The following is a 25931-nucleotide window of genomic DNA, read 5'->3' on the forward strand; positions in this document are numbered from 1 at the left end:
GCAAAGCAATACTGTCTCCCAATGAAAATAGACTTGGCATTAAATCTTCTCTGCCCTTAAAACTCACATTCATTGAAACAACATTGAAACTCACACCACATCCAAAGAAAATGCATCTTACCAGTGGTGGATAAAGATTACCTTTGGGCTGTTTTTAAATCATTCGCCCTTGCACACAAAACAAACATACATGTGTTATTTTCTTTGATACACCTTCTGGACTGTATTAAATTATATTCCTTGTATAATACAGCACACTTGTTAGACAGAGCACATTTTAAATTTATTGTTTGAACATTTTTCCAGTTAGGGTTACCACATGTCCCACCTTGCGAGGGACAGTCCCTCTTTGGGCAGTTGTGTCTTGCTAAAAAAATGTAAAAATGGGAAATGTCCTGAAATTTTAGGACAAAATTATTTCCCATATTTTATGTAATAGTTGCATAACACAGTTATTCTGTATCTGAAACACCTGAATGTTATAAGAAACAGAATAAGCAACCAAAATGCTACAAGAATAAGCTTTTATTTAGGCAAAAAAAGTGAAGTTCTGTCCTTTGTACTGGCCATGGGTATGTTTTAGCCTGAAAAAGCTGATGGTTATACCAAAAAATGTCCCACTTTGGTCATTTGAAAAGGTGGCAACCCTATTTCCAATAGGCTGTACTGTATGCAATGAAACAAAATGCATTAAACAAAAATGACAAAACTGCCCAATTCAGAACATTTCCATCACAAAAGTCTACTTCCACACCCACACTATAAATAGAATGACAGTAGTGTAAGCCATAGGCATCTTGCATGGCTTCTCGCACTTATTTTCAATTTCAGTTTTTTTTTTGGGGGCAAAAGGCCAAAACCCATGGACACATTTTAAACATTGCTTGTATAACTTTGAAAATTGCTAGAATAAAATGTTGTGTTACCACCATGCATTTCAATGGCAAGTCTTGAACCCAGGACCCTGTGCACTACAGTTAGAGCAACATGCCACTATTCCAAATCAGCACCTTCCTGAAAGATAGGAAGACTGAAACTTAAATGGCTATCATTTAGTGAATTCAATTCTCACTTATCATGCCCTGTTACTGGGAGTCAGCTTAAAGAATATTGATATTAGGGGTAAGCATAAATATGAATATTTAGACACTATTATTACCACATATAACACAGACTTTTCAGTAATTAGGACTCTAACTTTTGAGAATTGGGTTCTATTTAAGCACTGCAAAGATACAGTAAACAAGTCTGGTGACCACCCTAAATATGTGTTTAAAATGGACACTAATATTAAGGGGTATTGAGAACAACAAGTTAAACAATTATCTTCTATTAAGATATGTTTAAAGGGATATAAAGATGTTAATGTACTCAATGCCAATATATTACTACTGCTGCAGGCTTGTAATTTGGAAATTATAAAGTTAAACTCATTGATGATACAAACTGTGGAACTAGTGGTATAGTGTTTCTTGCCCACAATAATTCATGTACGAGTTTTTATGGAGAGAAATCTGAACATAGCTTACAAAAGTGGAGTTATGAACATGATTATGACATTGGGAAGAATAATGAGAATAATATTGCTGCAAATCATCCATTAACTTGTAAGAATTTTTCACATTTTTTTATTGAAAGCATAATAAAAATGCAAGAGGGGTGGACACTGAGAAGATCTTATTGGGTCTAAAGAACTTCTATGGCAAATAAAATTTTAAGCAAAGCACCCTCTTCCACATCTCTTAATGGGCAGATTGCAAGAAGTAGTGTTCTTAGGTTATGAGCAGCAAGACTTTGAGTGCCTTAAGTTTTTTATGAAATGCTATTTCTTTATTATATAAAATGTTTTTCTGAGGTGTATATTTTTTGTGTTAATAGTTAAAATGTAATATAGTGATATGTTATGATGTATTCGTTTTAAATATTGCAAACTGTTAGAAGGATGTTGATGTTATGTCAGTTATATGACTTGTAGAAATGTGTATATAACTCGCAAGTGGATATTGTGATTTGTTCTGATGATGTATCGTGATACTAGGAGACTAAAGCGCTAAACTGCATATTAAATTCTGTATTTCTACTTGGCAGCAGTTTTTGATTTTGGATTTTGTCACTGACTGGATTTTTGCAGTTTCTAAGTAAAGAAGGTCAGAATAATCATACCTACAGAGCAGTGCATACAATATGAAAGACAGCAAAGTTGTAAATGACAGAAAATGGAGGAAATTGTGCAGGTTGTTAAAACAGTGGAATAATTGGTGGGCATTGGGGCAAAACAAGAGATTATACAATTAGAACTTTCAGGATACTAGTATAATGTTGTGCATATAAATAAAACATTGATGCTATACTTGTTTGCAAAACATTAGTGATCAACACTTATATATGTGCAATAACTATTGTCAGACCAGCTGACTTTTCAGCAGAAAAGTAGATTGCTGTTATAAGGGGGATTTTCCATTTCCCCATGTCAGTCCAACCTCTCTGTTAGTATATATAAGTAGTAGAGGTATGAGGGCTGCAGGGGGCTTACTCCCCATATTTAAAACACTGTTTGATGATTTTTTTCATTCCCAAATGTCCTTCCCATTTCAGAGGTTTCGATCATTAGAGACCACACTTCTGTGAGGCAGTCAATAATAATTTGCACAATTGTCAGGGAGTCATAAAAAACACACACTGCACTTTTTTAAGTGGTAGATGGTGACTAGATGTGCTATTATGGAAACTGCAAATGTGAAAATGTGGAGTCAAATTATGTTTGAAAGCTATAAAACATTGATACGGGCTTTTACTTCCAAGAGAGTACTGTATCATGTGAGACAGAAGAAATGTGTAAGATCAGCGCTACTTGTGAGTCACTTTTTAGACTTATGTTTATAGTTATTTAAATGAAAAAGTACTGATTTTAATTATATTAGAACAAAATGGACAGCATTTTAGTAGCCTTTATTTACAAACCAGCATCTTAAGGGCAACTGCTAATAGTTGAGAATTTCTATTTGCTTCTTTTGTAATTGACCAACCTAAGTCCAGCGGTAGCTAGGATGTAGGATAAGCAGTGCTCCTTTTAACAAATGGCATTCAGACAGCTAGCGCTACACCCTCCTGGTCAGATACAGCATAGAATGTGGTACTCATCAACATGGACCTGATTGGGGACTCCATATTAAGTGGCAGATAACTGTAGTCTGTTTATTGCCGCGTGATGAGGCTCAATGTTGGTGAAGTGGTATATATACAAAGTTGAGGAGTTGGTATGTTAATTGTGCTGACTTTCATAAAAATGAGATATGTTTCAGGAATGCACTTTTGAGAAGAGATGATTATGCCAATCAAGGAACACTGAATAATTTTAAGGGAACTGTATTAAAGCTTAACAAGGAAAACTTAATTATTATTTGACAGGAAAGTTGATTTTTAAATTGCAGTTTCTAGCTGCAGATAAATGAATGTAGATGCAGCAAATTATGAAACCTAATAACACCTTGAGGGAAAGATGGTCATTTCACTAATTGCAGAAGCTTTTCTTACTAACTGCAGTATCCCCCTTTGATAAATACAATAAAGGTTCCCTGTCCTTTCCTCAGTTCAGAATAAGCCCCCCCCCCCCCGAGTATTTCCATTTAGTATTCCTAAGGCCGTTAAATCCTGTTCCCAGCTCCAGATCCTTTTCTCAGTTCAGAATAAGGTCTCCTTCCCCCCGAGTATTTCCATTTAGTATTCCTAAGGCCATTTCCAGTAGTCCTTTCCCCCCGACTATTTAGAATAAGGCCATTCCTGCTCACAAAACAGCCAGCCAGAAATGCATGCATGTCACGACGTGAGCTCCTTGAGCTCAATTCTGACAGGCTGGTAGCCCTGATGGAGCTGACATCATTGTGCATGTGATGTCATCAGCTCACAAGCGGGAAAAAGAAAAAAAAAAGAAAAAAAATCGGAAATGAAGGGGTGCCATTCTGGAATCATGGCACCCCTTCATTTGGACCCCAAAACTCGATAAAAAACAAGTAATTGAGTACAGCTGGCAGGTATGATAGTAGACTAAATTCAAATGCAAAATTTCAGGCATCTATTTACTTAAGTATATGCTTGTGTGAACTTTTCTACATTAGGGTAGGAAAAGGCTTTAATAAAGCAGTTCAGCATATTAGCTCTAAAAAAAGATGCTGCAGTAAACAAATTCGATGATTTTCAGTGTTCCAGCCAATCCCTAGTAAATTATCAGTGAATAAAATTGTCTGTACTCTTTCTTTTTTGGAACAAAACGTTATTCGTCTTAATGATTACTGTATTCCCTGACCAGATTAACAACCTTATGTATCTGTGTTACTGGAGGCAGAATGCAGGTGAATAGCTGTCTTTTGCATGAGATTCCAGTACCCTTCTATTATCTAAACAGTCTATTTTGAGTCTGAGTTAGTGCATGACAATTCTTTGCATGCTTACATAATTGCCTAAATAAATTTTGAAAGGTATTTATTTGTTATTTGCTATTTATTCAGGCACGCACAAACAGATGCATGTTTCAAAACAGCAATTATCCCTCTGTGTCAGCAAGTACTGTGGAAATAATTGTTTCTGAAGCTCACACTGCGTGTATCTCTTCAGCTCAAGATACAGAACTGCTGTGGGCAATTATCTGAAGGTATTGACTGCCATATTGGGGGGTTATTATGGAACTATACAATTAATTTCAAGGCCACAGCAAGGGAAACATGTGTTAGCTATCATTCCCGTAGCTATATGCTGCGAAGCAGAAGTATTTGTTTTGCCAACTTGCTGGTGTGAAATCTCACTACTTAATTTTCTCAGTGAGATAACATGCTTCACTCTGTATCAGCTGAGAGAAAATCATTAATATGATTACAGATGGTGTGTTTTAAGTGTTCTTTGGTCCTATACCAGTGGAAGATGCTTACGGGGTTTGCAGTTTATAACAAAATACAGAAAAGCTTCCATAATTTGCAAGATATTTACCAAATTCTCCACAGCATAATATATAAAACTACATATTAAACTTGTAGTGGCTAGCAGTAACACAGCATTCAATCTATTTTTCTTGTATTGATTATATTGTTTCCACATTTTTTCCATCAAGCTCCATAATGCAGACTTAGTGTCATAGAGCTGCTGCACTTGTTTAACACTTATAAAGTGTGGTGGCACTCAGAAGCGAGACAGATGTGAATTACATATCCAAAGCAAGACAAGCAGTGCTTCTGTGCATCTAAGTGTGCTGCTGGTACATTAGGAAAGTGAGGCTGCTGAAGCTGGGAGTTCAGTATCCCACACACCTGTAGTATGCTGAGTGCAGCAAAGGCCTGCAACAAGAAGAACAACCAGGCCAGTTGAGTGGTCCTGGTCATATTCATTTAGTGGCACACAACTCACATTGCAGAAGTAAGTAATCCCTGACATAGAGTATCTGTCACTTAATGACCCCCCCATCTCCACCTCCTGCGACATGTCTCCCCACTTAGTGTGCCTTGGCAGGCATGTGTCATGGTGTCCCTAGCCACCTGTGCACATTATGATTGTGATCCACTCTATCCTTCCACCTGTCTGTGGTGCATATGAAGTTGTCTAATGCATAATGTGTAGCACCGTCATGTACTGACCACTATAGTCATCATAGTTCTGGAGTCTGCACTAGACATTACCACTTCATCTGTACTGCTGTGTATTGTGCTTGTCTCTGGCTGGGTGCAGCTTCTGCTGGCTTCTGCTTTGCCTCACTGTGACCAAGTGACACTGTTGCTACACCTTCTGTACTATCCGTGTGTGTGTATGTCTATGTGCATGAGTAGTCTGATACTACCTGTGACATGAGGTAGGCTTACCTGCTTCCTCTGGGTCATAATCCATAGCATAGTACATGTTAGAAACAACACAGGATGCAGGATGGTCATAGTGGAACCAGACTTTGAACTGGCAGAAGAAACATTTGTCCACGTGCTCCTTTGTACTGGAATTTGTCAATGCTGTTAGAGCTCTTAATGGGCAAAATAGCCAGTGTTCTACTGGATATCACTTACAAAACATTTGCAACATGTTTGTGTATGGAGGTGGGTCAAGGACTACTACAGCTGAACAAACAATATGTTTAGCTGTATACATTTCCTTTAGACACAATACCTGCACTTACTAAGTAGATGGCCCTGTGTAATGTCACCTTACTGGAAATGGAGATACAGAAGAGATGTATGCCATATATGAGAATCATGAGAACTGCTGCATGGAAACAGTGGTTATAACCCCATGTGCATTACAAGCCAAATGGCAGTTAATGGAATGTTAGCCTCCTATTCAAAAATTTTTGTGACTGTGGACACACTGATGCCTTTAGTGCTACATGTGTGCAATGTACCTCATGGATGTGTGTGTGATGTCATGAAAGCCACTCATAGTGATGTTGATCTCCTAAAGTGTATTAGGTAAATGGGTATGCTGATTGAAGCATACAACCATTACACTGAGGAACTTTTTTAGTACTTTATAAGCAAATGGCAGAACATACCTAATCTGTTGCTAGTGCATAAAAGGTGCATGAAGCAAGGTTAGAAAGCACTTCATATATTTTGGTCTCCATAGGGACAGGAAAACCATGCATTTCTCTAGATTACAAATGTTACTGATACATACCTATCAAGCTCTGTGCAATCTCCTGGTGTACACAGGACCGAACTATAATTCAGTTATTCATTGCTTAAACTCTTATATGATTACATGCTTTGGAGAAAAATATAATACACTTGATCTTGAATAATCTTCTGGTCAGTAAATTAATGGCATGTTACCCTCCTAGAATTTTATTTTCATTGGGCTGGGTATGTCTTCATCAACACAAGTGGAAAGTGTTGGCACCAAACTCTGCTAAATGCTGCTGTGATCCTGAACATGTTTGCTGTTTACAACTTTCATATTATTGTCTTGCTTTGCCTTTTTATAGTCTGGTGCACTTTGCTGCCCATTCCCCTACCCTACGATTATGAATCATGACGGTATCTACCTTGCTCTACTTTGCATGCCATTATGGCATTATTTCCCTACCCACTTTCATTTGCATATCATTATGCTGTTATTTGCATATATTCTCTGTGTCAATTGTTTGTAGCTTAGTTCCTCATCTTTGGGCTTTATCTTTGTGATTTTACATTAAGGACACCCAGGACTGTACTCATAGGCAATGTTGGTAGCCTGGTCTGCTCTAAGCTGGGAATAACACAGAAATAAGTTTGAATGTTTGGCCCTCTGATTGGCCATATGTCTCTATTTTGCATTTAGTCAGTTTTCTGTGCCTGTATAAAGCTGACCTGTTTGCTTGACACTGTTTATCATGCAGCACATTTTAGCATTATCCTGTGTAGGTGCATGCACTCAGAATTCACATTTACTTTATAATACTAACCTTGGGAATTACCCAGTCCCCAGATGCACAAAGAAAAACTAGCTCACTCAGTGAGAATTACTGCCTCAAGTTGTACATTAGATACTTTTGTATTTACTCTGTACTCCTTCAACAACCTTCTGGCAAATTAAAGAAGGTTTGTATCCATGGACATGAACTCTTCTGCTATCTCCTCAGCCAGCTTGGTGCATATGGACATCCTAAGGTGATGTAGCAATTGCCTCATGTTTACTGACACTGACTACTGTAGTTCTTAAACACGCTGGTAAGGTATGCAAGGGATATAATTACATAATGTCACTGGAGGCAAAGCTCTAACTTACAAGCAATCATAATGCCAGTCAGGTTGTCAGTAATGTATACGTTACACCCATGGCACATAGTATGGATCTGACACATAGAACCCTCTACTAAGACTCTTAAATGTAATCATCCTAAACTCCAAAGACCTCCCAGACATTGATCTAATGACATATATCCTCAACAGCCCCAAAAGCACTACAGCAAAATAACTATGACAATAGGAGGTACTGCCAATTATGCCAGGAGAAGTAATACAGGGATGAGTAACATATACCAGGAGAGCAAGCTGGAATTTTGTAAAGAATTATATGTCATTTGTATATCAAACTTATTTTTATAGATGCTTGTGTTGAAAAATGTATTTATAAAGCTGCTTGTGTTAAAAATGCATCAACGGTGTGCCCTGCAGGGTAGAAAAGAAATGTACATGCATTTTTGTAACTGTTTACATGTATATATTGTAACACAGGCTACTGGAAAAGAAGAGGTTAATCTAAATCCACTTGACTTTGAGAAATAGTAAGAAAATTAAATTACTGGGCATAGGGCATAACAATATTATCTCACAGTTTTGAATGCAGCAAGAGACAAAAAGTCTATACTAGGAAGCTTCCTGCATTGTCATTGGAGTGAACTAATTACTACTCTGAAAGGCTTGAAATTGTTTTATGACTTCCAGGAGCTACAGCAGATCTTAGCAAGGCTCTGTGTGTGTATTATTGACACCTATGTGATAAATACTGACAACTTCTAGCAGTGGGGGTTGCATAGGAACTAGAAGTCAGACGGCCAGATGTATGTGATGTCATTCTGTACAGAAATAATGTTATAATATTAGAGGAGACTGAAGTTTCAGAGGCAGTCTTTTTCTAGGAACCTGACATAGAAGGATCTTTTACCTACTTCATCTTGCTTTGCTCTAGTAACTGACTGAGGGAATAGTAACTCTTTAGATTAGTCAGGAAAACATAGTGAGATTAGTTAAGTGCTGCTTTTCTGTATCTGTGAGAATCAATCCATCTGTGTTATTTTAATATTTCCTATGGCTGAAACTCTAGTGTTTTCTGTAAATAGATATTTTGTATTTTCATCTTCTTTTCTTATTTATTATTAAATATATTTAAACCTTTCATTGTGGCTGGTCCTTTTAGAAATTGTTTAAGCTTTGAGAGTATTTGCATATATTTATTTGGTGATAACTCTGGCCACTACTGAAAGTCTTACTGCTTAGTCAACATTATCATAGGTATTAGTATTAACGTCACTTAGTATAATTGCGTAGCATTGCAAGAGCCTTAGGTAGCTGGCTTTGTAGTGCCTGCTGGCAGTGATAAGTGCCTTATAGTCTGTGAAGAAAAGGGCACAGCAGTTAAATCTGTGCCAGCCTTTTCCAGGTGTGTCTGTGTGAATATCAAATCTCACAGTGTGTGTGTGTGTGTGTGTGTGTGTGTGTGTGTGTGTGTGTGTGTGTGTGTGTGTGTGTGTGTGTGTGTGTGTCTCAGCTACTTGGAGCAAGGACATGAAGCACTGGTTTCACAGAGAGATTGGTGGAGGACTTGGCCTGGGTACTCAGCTGATGATTTAACTCATAGTTGCACCAGTGGGGAGCCTTACTGGGGACCTGGGGAGAGATGGAGAGAGAAACCCAGACTCTGGGCTGAGTGTATTCCCTGTGTGCTCTTAAGGGAAATTATATTTGATGCAGAGAGATCTGCATCTGGAAATACTGAGTGCATCTGTTTGTAATCTGCATCTGGAAATACTGAGTGCATCTATTTGTAATCCAAGCGAACATCTCTCTCCAGTGTCATTGGTGAGGACTCAGGCTACTTGATTATTGCCCCAGAGTGGGGATGTCACAACAACCACCACAAAACATACAGCCTCATCTCAAAGACCCTCAGCTTCTAAGCTTATAGGGCAAGCCTCCACACAACCCAATATTTTGATCATAGGAGACTCCATTGTGAGGTACACCCATATCTTGCTCATCAGGCTGAGTAAGGAGAATGTCACAGTCATTTGCCTATCAGGGGCCAGGATCTGCTTGATGATGCATGCTCTCAGGTCAGTGGATCAAAATATGACTGAGACATAATACATGTAGGTTTAAATGATGTGAGATATGCCTCCCTGGACTATATGAAGAGAGAGGTGATGGAGCTTTTTTTTATGTGTCATTTAACAGCATTCTACTCTGTCTAAGGATGATACCACAATATGAGCAGAAGATGATTGACTTTAATAATTTGTTTAGTTTTGTTATAACTTGAAGGGGGTATAATATTTGTCAGCATGGGAGGAAATGGTCAACAGACTACACTTGTTTGCCAGGGATGGTCTGTACCTGTCCTCTCTAGGCTTTCAAATATTGGACAAAACTTTTCCGTCCCCCACTATGCCTTTGTCAGATAATGCAAAGTGACAAACCTTTTGACATAGTATTGCCAACCCTGAAAATTTAAAGTGTTACTGCTCAATGCCAGGAGGCTGAACAAGACACTGCATTCTCGCCAAGCCCTACTCTCCATGGAGAATGCAAACATTTGCGTAGTTACTGTGGATAGCACCAGTTTTGTAATGGACTAACTGCTAAGCCCTATTATTTTTGCAAGGGATGTACCATGTAACCAATCCCATCCCAAAGGAAGCAGAAGTGGTGGTTTCATCAGTCCTCACATGAACAGTCACACCGACTCCATGTTTCCCAAACTGCTCACACCTCTCCATTCCTGCCTGGCTGCTCCATTGCCAGGGCCAATAAATAAATGCTGGTTGTCTGGGTCAAGGAAAGAACTCTAGTCCTCTACAGCACAGAGCCAAGCTTAGTAAAATGTTAAAGTTAGTCATTGCATTAACTTGTAGCATAGGTAAAGGGCTTTTGAGTTTTTGAGACAAGTCCTTAATCATACAGAGCACAAAAAGTGATATAATTCAATAAAGATAATTTAGAAAGTACTGAAATAGTAAAGTAGGTCTCACTAGTCAATGATACAAATTAGTTCAGTAGGATGTTATTAATATTAATTTAGGGGAGAACACAGGCTGGCAGAGTCTGTCATAGTACCAGAGGTAGTTGTGTGAAATTTGATTTTATGTATCTGTTCGGATGACATTTGAATTTATAAATCAGGGATTGAATAGTGAAAATCTGCTTATTAGTTTTTATTATGCAGCATGTCTAAAGGAACAGTTAAGTATGTTCTTCCTTTAGTAGCAATAATGTGTTTCTAAACTGAGGATAATTTCATTTGTATTGTTTCCAGGTGAGTGATTGGTTTGTCTGTTGCTAGTACAAATAAAGATTGGCCTATGAACTATCAGGCATTCTTCTATATTTATTCTTCAATATTAATTGGAGATCTTTGTGCTTAGTGTTTGCTTTGGGGGGGTAATTCCTGTTGCATATTCAACTAAAAGTTATTGGTGATAAATGGAGTGCTGCCTGTGCTGACTGACAGACCATTGGTATTTTATAAAGTTAGGCAATGATGTACACTTTGGAGAACATTGTGGGGAGCCACAGATTTTGTTAACGTAGATATGGATTAGCTGAGGATGGTGATTAGAGTTAAAAGCTATTATAGGAAGGCCAAGACCATGCTTGACTATTAAGGCATTCCTTGCTATAGCTCTTCTGGACTCTGTGGTTAGATGATTTGATCGCATGAAGCATGAGTTGCTCTGAGTTGTAACCCTATCCACTATTAGCTCTGTACATTAACTGAATGTTAAGGCTGGTTGAATAAAATATTCTAAGTACTTGTATGGTTGAATTTTAGCTAACTGATGTCCTTCTGGATTGCATGAATGTTCTGGAAAGGGTGATTGATTAACAAATTCACAGAATAATTTGCAGAAAGTTAGATAGGAAATGAGGAGTTCGGATTCATATCAGAATGCAGCAAAACTGACCCGATGTTTGTGATGAGACAGATACTTGAGTAGAAGCTAAATACAGGAAGTGTTCAGTCTCACAGAGGGGGTTCCCAGTAGGAGTGGGTGTACATCAGGGTTCTGATATGAGTCTACAGCTATTCATACTGGTGATGGAGTACATTAGCAAACAGGTCAGCGGGAACAGATCAACAAAGTTGGTGTATGCAGACAATGTGACGCTACAGGCAGACTCTGAGCAAAGACTTCAGTAAATGATAAGGAAACAGAATGCAAAACTGAAGCACATGGAATGAAACTGAGTACAGATAAAACAGTTGTAATGGCAGCAACTTGGAAAAATCAGAAGGAGGTCAGAATTAAGATAGAAGGGAAAATAGTGGAACATGTTAACAGCTTCAAGTATCGGGGGGGGGGGTCTAGGAAAAGAGAAGTCTAAATGAGGAAGTCAGAGAGGCTGCAGACAATTAGGAAAGAGTGTCAGGTGTAGTATATGATTGAAGAATGCCAAAGAAGCTGAAAAGTAAGGTCTACAAAACAGTGATAAGACCAGTACTACTACATAGTACAGAAACCTGGGCAATAAAGGCAGGTTAGTTGTGGAAACTAAAGGAATGTAGACGTGATGCAGATGAAGTACCTGTGATGGGAGGTAGGATGCCTGCTGTGGGACAGATGAAAAACTGAGGACGTAAGAGCAGAAGCAGAAGTTGGATGCTAAATCAATGTGTGACACAAATTATAAGAACGGGAGCAAAAATAGAAAAGTGGATTTATTCTGAAACAACCTAGCAAAAATCATGCTTCCTTATTTTGTTGTTCAATCATCAGCAAAAGGCAAACTCCACTGATAAAACGTAAAGCATGCTAGAGGTAAGGAACAATGCCATTAGTGAGGGCTTCCTAAAACTTTTATGTGTGTTCTATTTGAGTAGATTTTTTTGAATGAATACTTTTTGGAATATAATATCATACCGCAGGAACAATTCTGTAGAATGCTCTTACACATGTGCTCAGGATGAATGGAGGCCTGTATAGCTAAATGTTGTCCTTGCCTCTGAGGGTATAAGCCTAGTTTCTGCTCTGAGGTTTGCTCAGTAGTGGGGAACTATAACTTATGTAAGATTTTTAAAGTGAATGTGTTGAAAAATACCATAGATCTTGCTCTTACAGGAGGCCACTTGTTTGCTTTTAATGTACTGCAGTGGTATTCTTTGCTCTCGAATAGACTGATTAATCGACATTTTTTACATTTTATCAAAATATCATAAAGCCATACAGTAATTCAAGGCAACTACGATCATTTAATAAACTGTTGGTCCAAACCCACAAAGCCATTAACTCAGCCGGTGACTCCCTGTTTGCCAACGTCATTGGTAAAACTTGGAATTCACTTCCATCTAACCTTACCCTTGAACCTTCTTTAAGTCTCTTCAAAAAAGGCCTCAAACAGTATTTTAAAGAGCACTGGCTTTGTCCCTGTACTACCCTGACCAATCAGTACTTATTCAATGCCTTATTTAAATTAATATTGTATGCATCTTTTGCTCATAATAGCTTCCTGCAACCTCTTGGTTTTGTATACTATTACACACTGTGTATATTGTATGTACTAGAGGGCTTTGTAAATATGTTTGACTCATATCTGTTATGTTCTGTCTGTGTTATCTGGAGCTTTTCTTCCGGGCCTCCACTGAAAATGGACATATATATGCAGTCAGACTATCCTGGTCAACAAATGTAAAATAAATAAATACATCTAAGAATTTTCTTCCACCAGTTTGTATGAGAGCGGTAATTCTGGTTGAGATGAAGACAGTTGTAGGGAAACAGTATCGTAGTCTGGGGTGAAGCATTTTAATAGCTTTATCCCACCTGGCCTCAACAGAGAGTAAGTGAGATATTTTCCAGACTTCATTTAGTGGAGATAGTACCTTATTATACTGCACTTCAGTATGAATACTAAAGGAAAGTCTTTGAATCACATAAGAGCCATTGTAATATTAGGGAAGAGTAGCCAATATTGTGCCATTGGGTCACATGCTGTACTGTTTCAAAAGTTTTCCTAGGATCTATGGAGGTAACACAGGTACATTTACCTTGCTCAAAAGTGCGAGAATTTGATCTGTCAATGAATAAATTAGCTGCTAGTGTACTAAAGTTTGGATGGAAGCCATGCTTCCTGTGGACAAGGATGTGATGCTTTATGTTGCATTCAGGTATCTGGCATGTTGCTAATGGAGACAGAGACTGGCAATGGGACAAAGGATGCTAGTTTTGGTACAGCAGGATCATATGACGAGGGCAATAATCAGATCAAGTTTGAAGCTGTGTGGAAGGACTTTAGTTGTGAGTGAAAGACTGAAAAATGAGCTAAAGGCTTTCTAAGGGTATGGCTGGCTAATTTGAGAATACTGGGGTGTATTTTTGTGGAAGTCAGGGTTATAGCCACTATCTGAATGTTCAAGTTGCTTCTGAACCAGTGATACATTCATACTTTTGAAACAGACCCGAGGATAGCAGAGAATCTTATGAAGGAGGTACAGTGGTTATTAATAAGTTGGGAGAGAGCGATGAATGTCATTTGAGTAGCTGGTGGAGGATTGCCAATATTTTTGTTAAGCTGCACCATTAGCTTCTCTATCATAATGTCACTGGCTTAGTTTTTCAGGAATAACTTCCAAAATTGCTTTAGTTGACCTAGATAAGTATTTTTCAGACTATGGTCATGCTCAGCTTTTGCAAGGTTAATTTGTAATGGCTATGTTATTTTGTAACTACTGATATTTTTTTTGTTTAAGTTCAGTTGAGGGCCATTTTTGTGATCCACCAAGGGCTTGTCTATACTTTTTATTGGATGTTTAAGATTGTTGGGAAAACTGGAGGTATGATTCTGTTGCACTCTTATTTTTTTAAGTAGTATAATCTGACCTGTGGAAGTCTGGATCATTACATTGATTAAAGGGATCCCAGTGCATTAGCTCCAAATCTTTAGAAAGTAAATCTGTGGAGGAGTCATTTACTGATCTGTTTTTATTAGTAGTATTAGTAATAGCAGTAGCAGTAGTAGTAGTATTTGAGGCTTAGCTTTATGGCATTTGAAAGACCAAAAGACAGAATGAAGCAGTGATCACAAATCGAGTTTGGGAAGGCCTGCAAATCTTTGTCTGGGATGTTGGTTATGACAACATACAGTAAAGTGTTTTTTTTACTTGCAGTTAAATCTAGTACCTTTAAGAGCAGTTGGGTCAGATTCTGAAAGGAGCTTCCTCTGTGTAATTGATTTGTGAGGGGACACGCCTTTCTAGGTTTAGATCACCTGTTAAGATGACTTTGCATTATCTGGCAATGTCTAGAAAGGGTTTTAATGTTGTTTCTAACAAGGTAAGTGTTTTGGTAGAGGAATATAAGCAGAAGTTATATTAATTGAAGTATGTCCTTTAAAAATGCTTTGCACTATTAAGCATTTAGACTAACAGTCAGAGCAAATCTTGATACTGCAAATTAATGTCAGAGGCCTAGTTAGCTTCTTCCTTCACAGGTTGCAATGTCTAGAAAGGCTTTTAATGCTGTTTCTAACAAGGTAAGTCTTTTGGTAGAGGAATATAAGCAGAAGTTATATGAATTGTCGTATGTCCTCCAATAATACTTTGCACTATTAACCAGTTAGACTAACAGTCAGAGCAGGCCTTGCTACTGCAAATTAATGTCAGAGGCCTAGTTAGCTTCTTCCTTCACAAGTTGCTTCTCATTGCCTTGTCCCTCACCTATTATCTTCAACCACTATGTATGTACCTGGAAATTGTTTGGGAGTAATGCACGTGTCTTTCATCATGACTCAGAGATCGCTATAACCTTTAGATTATACATATTAGATGGGACCTCTAGCTGTGACTGTTTGTTGTTTATGTACCAATGCTCATGTAACTAGCAAAAAAAGGTTTTATGTGGTGAAGGGTTTTGGGATTAATACTGACAGCAAGTAAAATCAGAAACAGATTTATTTTTTCTGATATTTTTCTGAAGGAAGTAGGTTGTAAGACATTAGCAGTTTTAAGGTTAGTACTTAAGTTCTCTTGCTTAGAGGGGTACGTAGTTGTACATGTCTGATGGAACAGCTAGTCATCTGGACTGGATATATTAATACAAAGGAAAAATTATGAGTGAAATCAAATATTGTAGGCTGGGCAAAAAAGTTTAAATGAGAAGCAGCAGGGTGGTTAGCAATATCAATCTGATATTGTACAATAAGATTTACTGATATTGTAATAAGGACGACAGTTGCAAAAAATTGCACAACTGCACTAAGAGGTGAGAAAAACATAATCCTGGGATTCATGAAGCTTGCACTAGGCGCAGGCGTAGGCGGTATAATGCCAAATATGGCCACCGAGTAATTGAGGTACGATCCATTTCTACGTGCACTACCAGCATATGCCAGATCTGCGCAGCCCTCAGCTCAGGTATGCTAATCACCCCATGTGCAGTACTGCACCATGCAAATGAAGGTACATAGTGATTCATTAAGTGGTGCAGGTGTAGCATAAGCCTACAGAAATGTAAACCAAAAAAAATGGTTTACATTTTGCCAAACAGAACATCGGAGCTATGAAAGCGGACCAGACTCATGTATTACAAAGTTAACATATGCCAATGGCTAAATATACAGCCAATGGCATAAGAAAAGATGCACAACACCTAAAAAACAACATTTAATGTCATGTCCACAGTAACGCAAAGTACAATCGCAGGGCATGAGTGCGCAAACGGGAACACAAGGAAAATATATACAAATGTCCTAAAATCGTAATGTAATACAAATTATGATTTCACCATAATACTCAATTGTATGCATGGTACACCACAACCAAGCTGCAAGGGTTGCTAAGGGTCTGTGACAGTGTTTGGCATGGTAACTATGAATTAGTAGTCAATGCTATGCAAATGAGGCAAGTAATAGTGAATCGCAAACGTCCCGCCGGACTAAGGATGTACCATACGGCGCAGCGCTACAACACTGAGGAGTGGTTTGGAGGTATACATGACATCAGCAGTGGGGTGTGCCACCATAGCTGTAAGCACATTGGAGCAATGGAAATCTGGGCTGCCCATTGCTAAGCAAAGCCGCAGGATAGGGGTGGGGATGTAGGTATAGTATCGTTTAGTTGAGAGCGCACATGGTGCCCAAAAGCCCATGTGTACATGGATGAAAATGTGCCCAAAACCCGGTAAGCGGATGCACGTGCAGCGCACCACAGCTCAAACAGGAAGGTTAGGGGAAGAAAATAAGGAAATGCCGCAGTAGGGTAATTGGAGTACAACTGAGCAATTAACACCTATTAACTCACAGTGGGCAATCGAAAGCAGCTAACAAGTCTGCTCGCAGCAACCTGCAGAACAGGATAGGGGAGGTGTCAGATTGCAAAGAAAAGAGAACTGTCACTGCAGAGCAAAGCAAACCTGCAGTAGATTGGCCATAGAACACATTTCGCAAGATAAGCCAGGTTTTGGAAAGTACAAAAGAAAGTAGGCTGCTGGATGCACGCCATAAAATTGGAGGGGAAACGTTAAGAAATGTTAAGGGAAGGGCAAGAGGTAATCCACTGCAGCTAAATGTAATTCAACACCAAAGGCACCACAAATGCAGTACCTGTGGTAAAACACATAAGATAACCTGTAGCTCTGATTGTAAATACACACCCTATGACATCATAGTGTTCAAAGCACAATAGTATAAAATGTGAAGGCACCTCACACACACCTGTGTATTCCCAAACACTGCACCAATGGTGTAAAGAGACGGGGAACTTTTACAATGTACATGTTGGGAGCTGCCATAGCTGTGATTCATCACCATGTGTTAGAGACTGAAGGTGTTGTGGAGGATGATGCTGACAACCAACGCAGGCCCCAGAGGAGGAGAAGAGTGTTCAGACCAAGGGTAACCTACCAGGGGCTACATAATCTGGAGATAGTAGAGCATTACAGGGTGGACAGGGACATCTTACAGCAAATATTTGAGCTGTGCTGGCCATGCCTGAGATCCAGAAACAACAAAGGGGAACCCATCCTAGTGGACACGAAGGAATGTGTAAGCTTGAGAATACTAGCCACAGGTACCTTTCAAAGGCCAACTGGAGATATAATGGGGATCTCACAGGCATCAGCATCCAGGGTACTACACCAGTTCCTGGATGCCATGTTACCGCATGCCAATGAGCATATATACTTCACACGAACTCAGGAGGAGTTGGCCAGCAATATGCATCTCTTCCATCATGTGGCACACTACCCGGAGGTACTGGGTGTGATAGACTGCACGCACATACATATCAAGTCACCACCTAGTGAGCATGGTAGGTGCTACATAAACCACAAGGGATACCACTCCATCAACTGCCAGGTCATGTGCAATGCCCAGGGCATTATCATGGATGTGTGTGCTGGCAGCCCTGGAAGCTACCATGACTCCCACATCTGGCATGCCTCGCAGCTGTATCAGGTATTTGTCAGGGGGGACATCCCATATGGCCACCTTGTGGGGGATGCTGGCTATGCACTGGAGCCATGGATGATGACTCCCATCAGAAATGCACACACACCCATGCAAGAACGCCATAATGAGGCACACACACAAACCAGAATCATCATAGAGCGTGTGTTTGGGATGCTGAAATCAAGGTTCCATTGCTTGGACATATCTGGTGGAGTCTTGCAGTACTCTCCAGGCACGTGTGCCCACATCTTCATAGTATGTGCCATGCTACATAATATGATCCTGTGGAAACAGCTGCAGCAGGGACATAATGGTGAAGGCCCTCACAGCTCACCGCAATTGCCAAGGCCATCACAGGCACAGAGGGATTCAGACCATGAACACCCAGTGCCAGCCCCAGTAGGTGGACGGAGGCATGCCCAATATGCCCACGCCTTGGCAAAGAGGGAACGTATAGCACATACACTGACAGTGTAGAACCCTACGGACTGACACACCTCTCCACCTGCACACACAGTAAACTGGATGGCACACACACACGATAGCCTGTAAATTGTAATGTATAGGTGGCCTACTGTGTCAATCCTACATAGGCAGCCCTCAACCATTGCACACCCACAGCTATTGGAACAAGGAAAGTCAACACCTGAACAGTACACGCACCTAACAGCATATGTTGATACTGTATGTATAGGTTCCTAGATACATCGGTAGGTACATGCCCGATTGTCAGAGGCCAGTCATCAGCAGAGGCAAACAGTGTCTGCTGTCACCAGCACATCGATTAACCAACTGTCCCTCAGTGGAGCAGAGCCAATTACGGGATCCATGTGTGTAATCACTGTTCCCCACACACTCTGCATGAATTCCCTGGTGTGTTAATGAGGGGCTCCATATAATGTAATCAGGGATGTAGTGGCAAAGCATGGGGAGTACCCATGACAGGTATCTGTCACCTCAGCATGCTCCACCTATGGTTGTGTGAAGGTGTAGCATATTATATTGTGTGGCTCACTGTGATATAGATTCCCAGTGCTGAAGCACATCCATTAAACATCACTTGGACATACCATTAATAAGTCTCATCCATATATAAACTAACTGAGTTACACATTTGATTGCAGTATGGAATAACAGCCGTAGTACAGTCCACATACAAAACACCATAATACGTGTACAAATCCCAGATGCCCAAGTGGTAAAGGCACTGACTGTCGTGCATGTTCCCAGTTCCACGTCCTGCAAGGGCCGTTACGTAATCCCGAAGGCACGAATAATGGATGTTGGATGCAGGTCATCAGATCAGGTTTAGCACATGTTAGCTGGTTTATGAGTTGACTATTGCTGGTAAGCATCATTTAAACATGACTATATGGATATGAGCGAAACAGGGCAAAGCTTTGCTGAATATCGCGCAGATCACAGTCAACGATGTCCAGAACAGGTGAAACTAGCATTATTCACCCCTGTACTAATAGTGCCTGTTCTGAAAGGTAAAACAACCACTGCCAGGAGTAGAAAACACAATCATGTACAAAATCACCTAACACTAAGCTACCCGAGATGTACCAACGGCAGGTGTGTATTGTGACAGGTTAAAACACAAACGTGCGGAGTTCAGGAAACAGTATACGCCTCCATGTACACAACAGAAGGTGTGTTCACTCTCCCTCTCACTCTCTCTCTCTATATATATATATATATATATATATAAAATAGAGATAGAAAGGGGGATAGAGAGATATATGTAGATATATACGGATTCACCTATATCTGGAAATATATAGATAGGTCAATGACATGTACACAACCATGGAAGTACAAATAAATAGGATACTGCCAACTACCCGAATGTGTTACACACCGACACACATAATCCCAAGGCTTAAAGACCGAAAGACCACAGTACCGGAACACTAGAACCGCGAGTAATATCATCACAATGTTAAGGGACATTTAGTTATCGCTGCCGGTGCTCCGGTCCAGGTAGGTACTGTATTCAAGTGTGTTTGTGATTGCTGTAGTCTGTGTAAGTGTGTGTTGAGGGTACCATGTGCATTTCCGTGGTACTGTAATGTGTGTGTGTGTTTGCATCGTCTGTCTGTTAGTGCTAACTCGGAAGTAGATCATTACGGTAGGTGTGGTCATAGCTGGCCATAGGCATATGGTTACCACCTGTCCCACTTTAAGAGGGACAGCCCCTCCTTGGGCAGTTGTGTCCTGACAACAAATATTAAAAAGGGCAAATGTCCGAGATTGTAGGACATAATTATGTCCCATATATTATGTAATAGTTGCATTAAATAGTTATTCCTATATCTAAAATATGTAAATGTTACAAGAAACATGATAAGTAGCTAAAGTGCTGCAATAATAAGTATGTATTTAGGATAAAAGTACGTTCTATCCTGTGTACTGACCGTGGGTATGTGTTGGCCTGTAAACACCAATGTGTGTCCTGCAAATGTCTCACTATGGCCATTTGAAAAGATGGCAACCCAAGCCAAAGAGGTTCAGTCACCAACACAACTGCAATGAGTGCAAATATCTGTGACAGAAATACACAGCTGTCATTTAGTAACATTCCCTTACATATCGATGTATTTCCAGAGGGATTGAACTATCAACCTCACCTGCATGCTATATAGGAACCATTTAACAATGGCTCAATGTATAAGCCTGCAACAACCATAGATTTAGTCTACTAAATGATAGGTCTTCAATTAGGGAAGGAGCCCACACACACACATATGCAATATATAGAAATGCAGTCCCCACAAACCTGTATATGCTATGTACACCCACCTTCATCTCCCCCACACCCGAAACAATTGCAATACAGACTGTAATAACATCACAAACATCCACTCACTCAATTACATCTGCAGAAGCGTTAACATACCTTGTGAGAGACACACTTGTAATGGCGCCATGTGAAATTGTAGCTGTTGTATAATGGAACAGACGGTGATGTTACAGGTTTTGTTTGCAGTAGTCCCTTATCAGATGGTTGAGATGACAGGTACACTCACATGTAGAACCACATACTCTAGTCGTCACACACAATCCACGGGGGACATGAATTCAAAATATCAGTGTCTCTCCAAATAGCAGTTGCAATTCCTCACAACAAAACACATACAGGCCGTCTCCCCGAAGGTAGGGCAAAAGGGCAATGCCCAAGTGGAGAATTCAATTATACCCCACTGTTGCCATGTAATTGGTGAATGGAGTAGCTGCACAGCTGATGTGCATGTAATAATTTACTCAGGAACACCAATTGGTGGCAGGATACCACTTGTTACAGGTATCTACGTATATAAGGATGCCTTGCCATACATTCAAACCATATGCTCATACCATAGAACCGTTTAAACAGGAAAGGTGTAAGAGAGATATTTACAAAGACTTGGAACGCTAACAAGGTCTGTAGAACACTCAGTATGTTAGTGTATGTAGAGCCTGTTTTGTATTAACTAAAGTGTATGCAATGCATAAAGTGGGAAAAGGTATTATGTAGTGATGTCTTGTTGAGCATAGTAACGCTTGTAGAAATTGTGTGCTCTGCTGTGGGCCACAAGGTAAACATCTCATACACCACAAGGGATGCTACTTGAGGGCTTTAAATACAACAATTCCACACCACCCGCCATCAGTGGTAGGGTTTGTCCAACAAGTACATGCCATAACAGGGGATAGTATATGTTGATATACTGTCACTGTAGGCATGTGTATGGGCATATAATGAGAATAACATGCCTAAAGTGGCCCTGCTGTACAAGTATGCTTTGCATTATGGGATAATGTTTAAAATATGTGCTATGTACAGTATTGTAGGTAGATATGTCAGATATTTTACACAGCATAACTGTTATATCATGCAAACAAAAGGTATGTCTATTGGCATGTACAATACACAATAACAGGATACATATGGCTTGTAGTCACGGGACAGTGTAACAGCATGATAGCTAATTGAAATGGAAGAGCTACTGAATTATCCATGCACAAAGGACATGTAATAGCTTCACAGGTTCATAGTTAGGTACTATGCTGTCTGGAGAAGTCCATTTGTAAGCCCAACTACAGTGTTTTCACCGGCGGCACCTCCATAGGGTAGTGTCTTGTGTCTGTGAACAGCAGAGCCATTTGTTACCTGCACCTGTGTACAGTACAGCCACTGCAGTGATCCCTGGCGTACATGTCTGTCACCCATCCACCCATCGAGGTATCTCATGAAGAGTGCTAGTGAGGTTCCCTGCTTGATGTACATAGGATTCATGTTCCAAAGCATGGTGAGTGTCCGGTTCAGGAATGTATCCCTCAAGCACTTCCCACTCATCGTTGCGTTTGTGTACATATCCCTGAGCATGTTGCTCTCAGTGGCTTTTGCTTATGTTGCTTATGTGGAGTATATCCATCAATATTGTTGTGGACATGGGCCCTGTATGTTCAGCAGAGGTCACCCCTGAGTATGCAGTATGCAAATGTGTGCAGTTGTGGAGTCTGTAGTTGTGCTGCATACGTCATCCTTCAGAGGTCAATAATCCCCATGGTGTGTTAATGTTGTGGTATGTAAAGCCGTTACTGTTCTGTAAGGTACACCCAAAAGGGATGTTGTACCCTTGAACGTGTTTCATACGTCAGGAGTATAGAGGTACAATGGGTGCCTTTGTTCCAGCTACAAACCCATTACAGATTAGGGTGGCCACGTAGAAGGATATCCACGGTACATTGGCAATATGGTTATCAAAGGAGTGGGTGCTATATACGTGTGTACTAAGATCCCGTATAATGTCACATGTATGTAGGGGACTACCACCTATGTGATAGTCAGTGGGTGATTGGTGTAATCCAAAGGGGATGTCTATGCACCTTGTGTCATGCAGCTTGAGGCCATGTTATCGACACCAGGTATCCGTCAAAGTGACACCCTTATGGAGGGTGTCTGTATCAGCTGGTGGATCAATCATGGCTCCTTGTTTGCAGTCATCTGGAAATCTATTCAGGGAAAGTCCCTCTGTGCTAGCCTGTACCTCAGGGAAGCATATACCAAACATGAGGGGCCCTATGACCGAGGACTGGAGTACGCCAAGTGTAACCGTATTACAGTAGGTACTACGGTATGCTAACCTCACTGTGTGGGTCCTGTCCATGAGCCACTTTGCATAACATCTCGAGACGTAGGGGTCGATGTGCAGGTGGATGTGTATGTTGTCAATACCAGAATGGAGAACAGTGCTGAAAGCCAATGAGAGGACAAGGTAGGCTGTGTGGACCCCCTTACCATCATCAACTACCCTGTTAACTGTATCAAAGGAGTCCACCAGGTGTAGGAGCCATGGTCTGGCCCTAAGAAATCCAACCTGGGTGGTATCAAAGGTCTGGAGCCCACCAATGTCTCTGTGAATTACTTCCATGATGATGTGCCCCATAGCCTTGCAGAAGAGTCCAGTCAGGCGTATAGGTCAATAGTCCCTCTGGTCCATTGTGGCACCACCTGTGTGGAGTGTGATAACTGTTGTGCACCATTCAGGGGCCACAATGCCTGATACAAGGCTATTAGTGAATCTGGTGGTCAAGTGGGGAGCCATGTCATTCTGAGGTTTGTGTAAATCGCAGCCTGGGATGTTGGACGGTCACATGGAGTCTGTGTTCCAGGCCTTAAAGAGTGCAGGTTGGAACTGCGTAGTTGTGACCGCAGGGACTCTGCATTGTTCCTGTATAGATTTTGGCCCTGTAGGGAGTGAGAGGGGTGTAAAGTTAGCATTGAACCTATCTGCCAGGATGTTGCCAATATCATTCAGTTCTGTAATGTTCCTGCCTAACCGTCGTATGTCAGAGCAGATGTGGGTATTGCCATCGAGTACTGACATACCTCCATAATGCTTTGTGGTAGTCCTTGGAATGTGTCGCAGTAATGTTTACGTAGCTAGCTTTGGAGGATGTGATAAGGGATCCCTGATTCCTACTGAGGCTGACCAGGGAGCTACCCCACCCATGGGATTGTACTCCACTTTGCAACAGCCTCCACCTTTTGTTGTACATTATGTCCATGGAACTGGACATCCAGAGTGGCGTCCGTTATCTGGTGGGTACCATCATGGCTCTGTTTGGGATAGCACGATCCATGCAGTCATGTAAGTGCTAATGAAGTGCAGTGGTGTATGTTTCAGTGTTTTTAACTACATTGTCCATCTGTACGGGTGTCATGACGTTTACTACCGCTGTCATAAGACGTCTGAAGTAGGCCTTGTAGAAATCTTGTACTGTGTATTCCGTGAAGGGTGTGGTGCCGGGATGTGGATAACAAGGGTGATTAGCATACGTTCGGAAACTACAAATGAGGGGATAACCACAGGTGTGGAACACCAGTCACATGTTGGTAATGTCCATGTCTAGGATATTGTTGGCCTTGGTGGTGGTGTGTATGGGTTGATCCAGCTGATTGGAGGTTATGAATCCCAGAAAGCATTGGCCTAATGTGTCGGTACATGAGTAGGTATCCCAGTTAAGTGTGGGGTAGTGTCAGTCTCACATCAGTAGTTCCTGTCTGAACCCTACTGTCCAGTGCACCAAGAAATGAGGGCCGATAACTGTGGGGTATGGTGTGGAATCTGTAGTAATTTACAATGTTATTAGCAGTTCTGGCCACAGGTAGTTGCACGTGGATTACCTCTGATGCATTGTGCTAAGTAACCAGCCTGGAGGTGTGTACATCCTTGTGAAATATGGACACACCTCCACCGTGGGTGTTCCGGTCCTGGTTACATGACTGAAAGGTGTGGTCTGCGTATAACCTGTCAGTGCAGGTGTGCTCTCCGGAGCCTAGAGGCAGGTCCCAGTCACTGCAGAGATATTGAAGTGGTCAGAATGGCTGTCGGATACAGCTAGAAAACCTCACATCCTATGCCCATACATGGCCCAGGGCATACACACTAATGCAAGACCTTGTCCGTACATGCTACAGTTGATAACCATCCCTGTGAATAATGTCCGGCTAGCCATTGTCCCATGTGTATCACATGTGCAACACAGGCGATACGTGGCAGGATGTTGAACTGCTGTACAGTGCTGTGTAGATGTATATGGCAAAACACATGCACGTAAAGGTTTCCTTGCACATGTCTGCATTGTCACTGCTCATGTCCGTTAAGGCAGTGTATGTGTTGATATGTGATATATACACAGCATCAAGGTCAACAGCATTACTGTGGACACATCCAGGCATGTGATGATAGGTAAGAACACCAGTACAGGCAAACAGACATGCCCACATCAAGATAGCATTCACATGGAGTATGAGCAATGTAATGAGGTGACACACATATATGGTGATGATATCCAATGCAGAACGGATGTTACATGTGTGTGACACAAACATGTCAGTCATGTCAGTGTCATGACGATTTGCAAAGATAACTGTTCATATGTACTAGATTTAATACAAATGTATGCGCAGCTGTATCTCTGTACATCTCTGTGATACTGTGACCTGTCTCCATCATTATGTCTTCCAGATAATGCCTCGTTCACGCTTGCCAGCGTATAGCCGCCTGGAGGATGATGCCCTCCATGATAACTATGAGGTATTGTTCAGCCACATGCCACAGCATGCCCAGCAGCATGATGACCTGTAGCAGGAACTTCGCAGGAGGGTTAATGATATGGGTGGCCATAACCGCACCTACCAGCAGGTGTGCAGACACTGCACAGACCTAATACGACATGCGAAACAGCGTGCCAATGCAATCGCCAGGGAACAAGGTAGAACAGGTGGTGGGCCACCAACCCAGCCTCCACTCACACCTACTGAGGAGTTAC

This window comes from Protopterus annectens, chromosome 8.part1, assembly GCF_019279795.1.
Source record: "Protopterus annectens isolate FY-2018-M chromosome 8.part1, PAN1.0, whole genome shotgun sequence".
Lineage (NCBI taxonomy): Eukaryota > Metazoa > Chordata > Ceratodontiformes > Protopteridae > Protopterus > Protopterus annectens.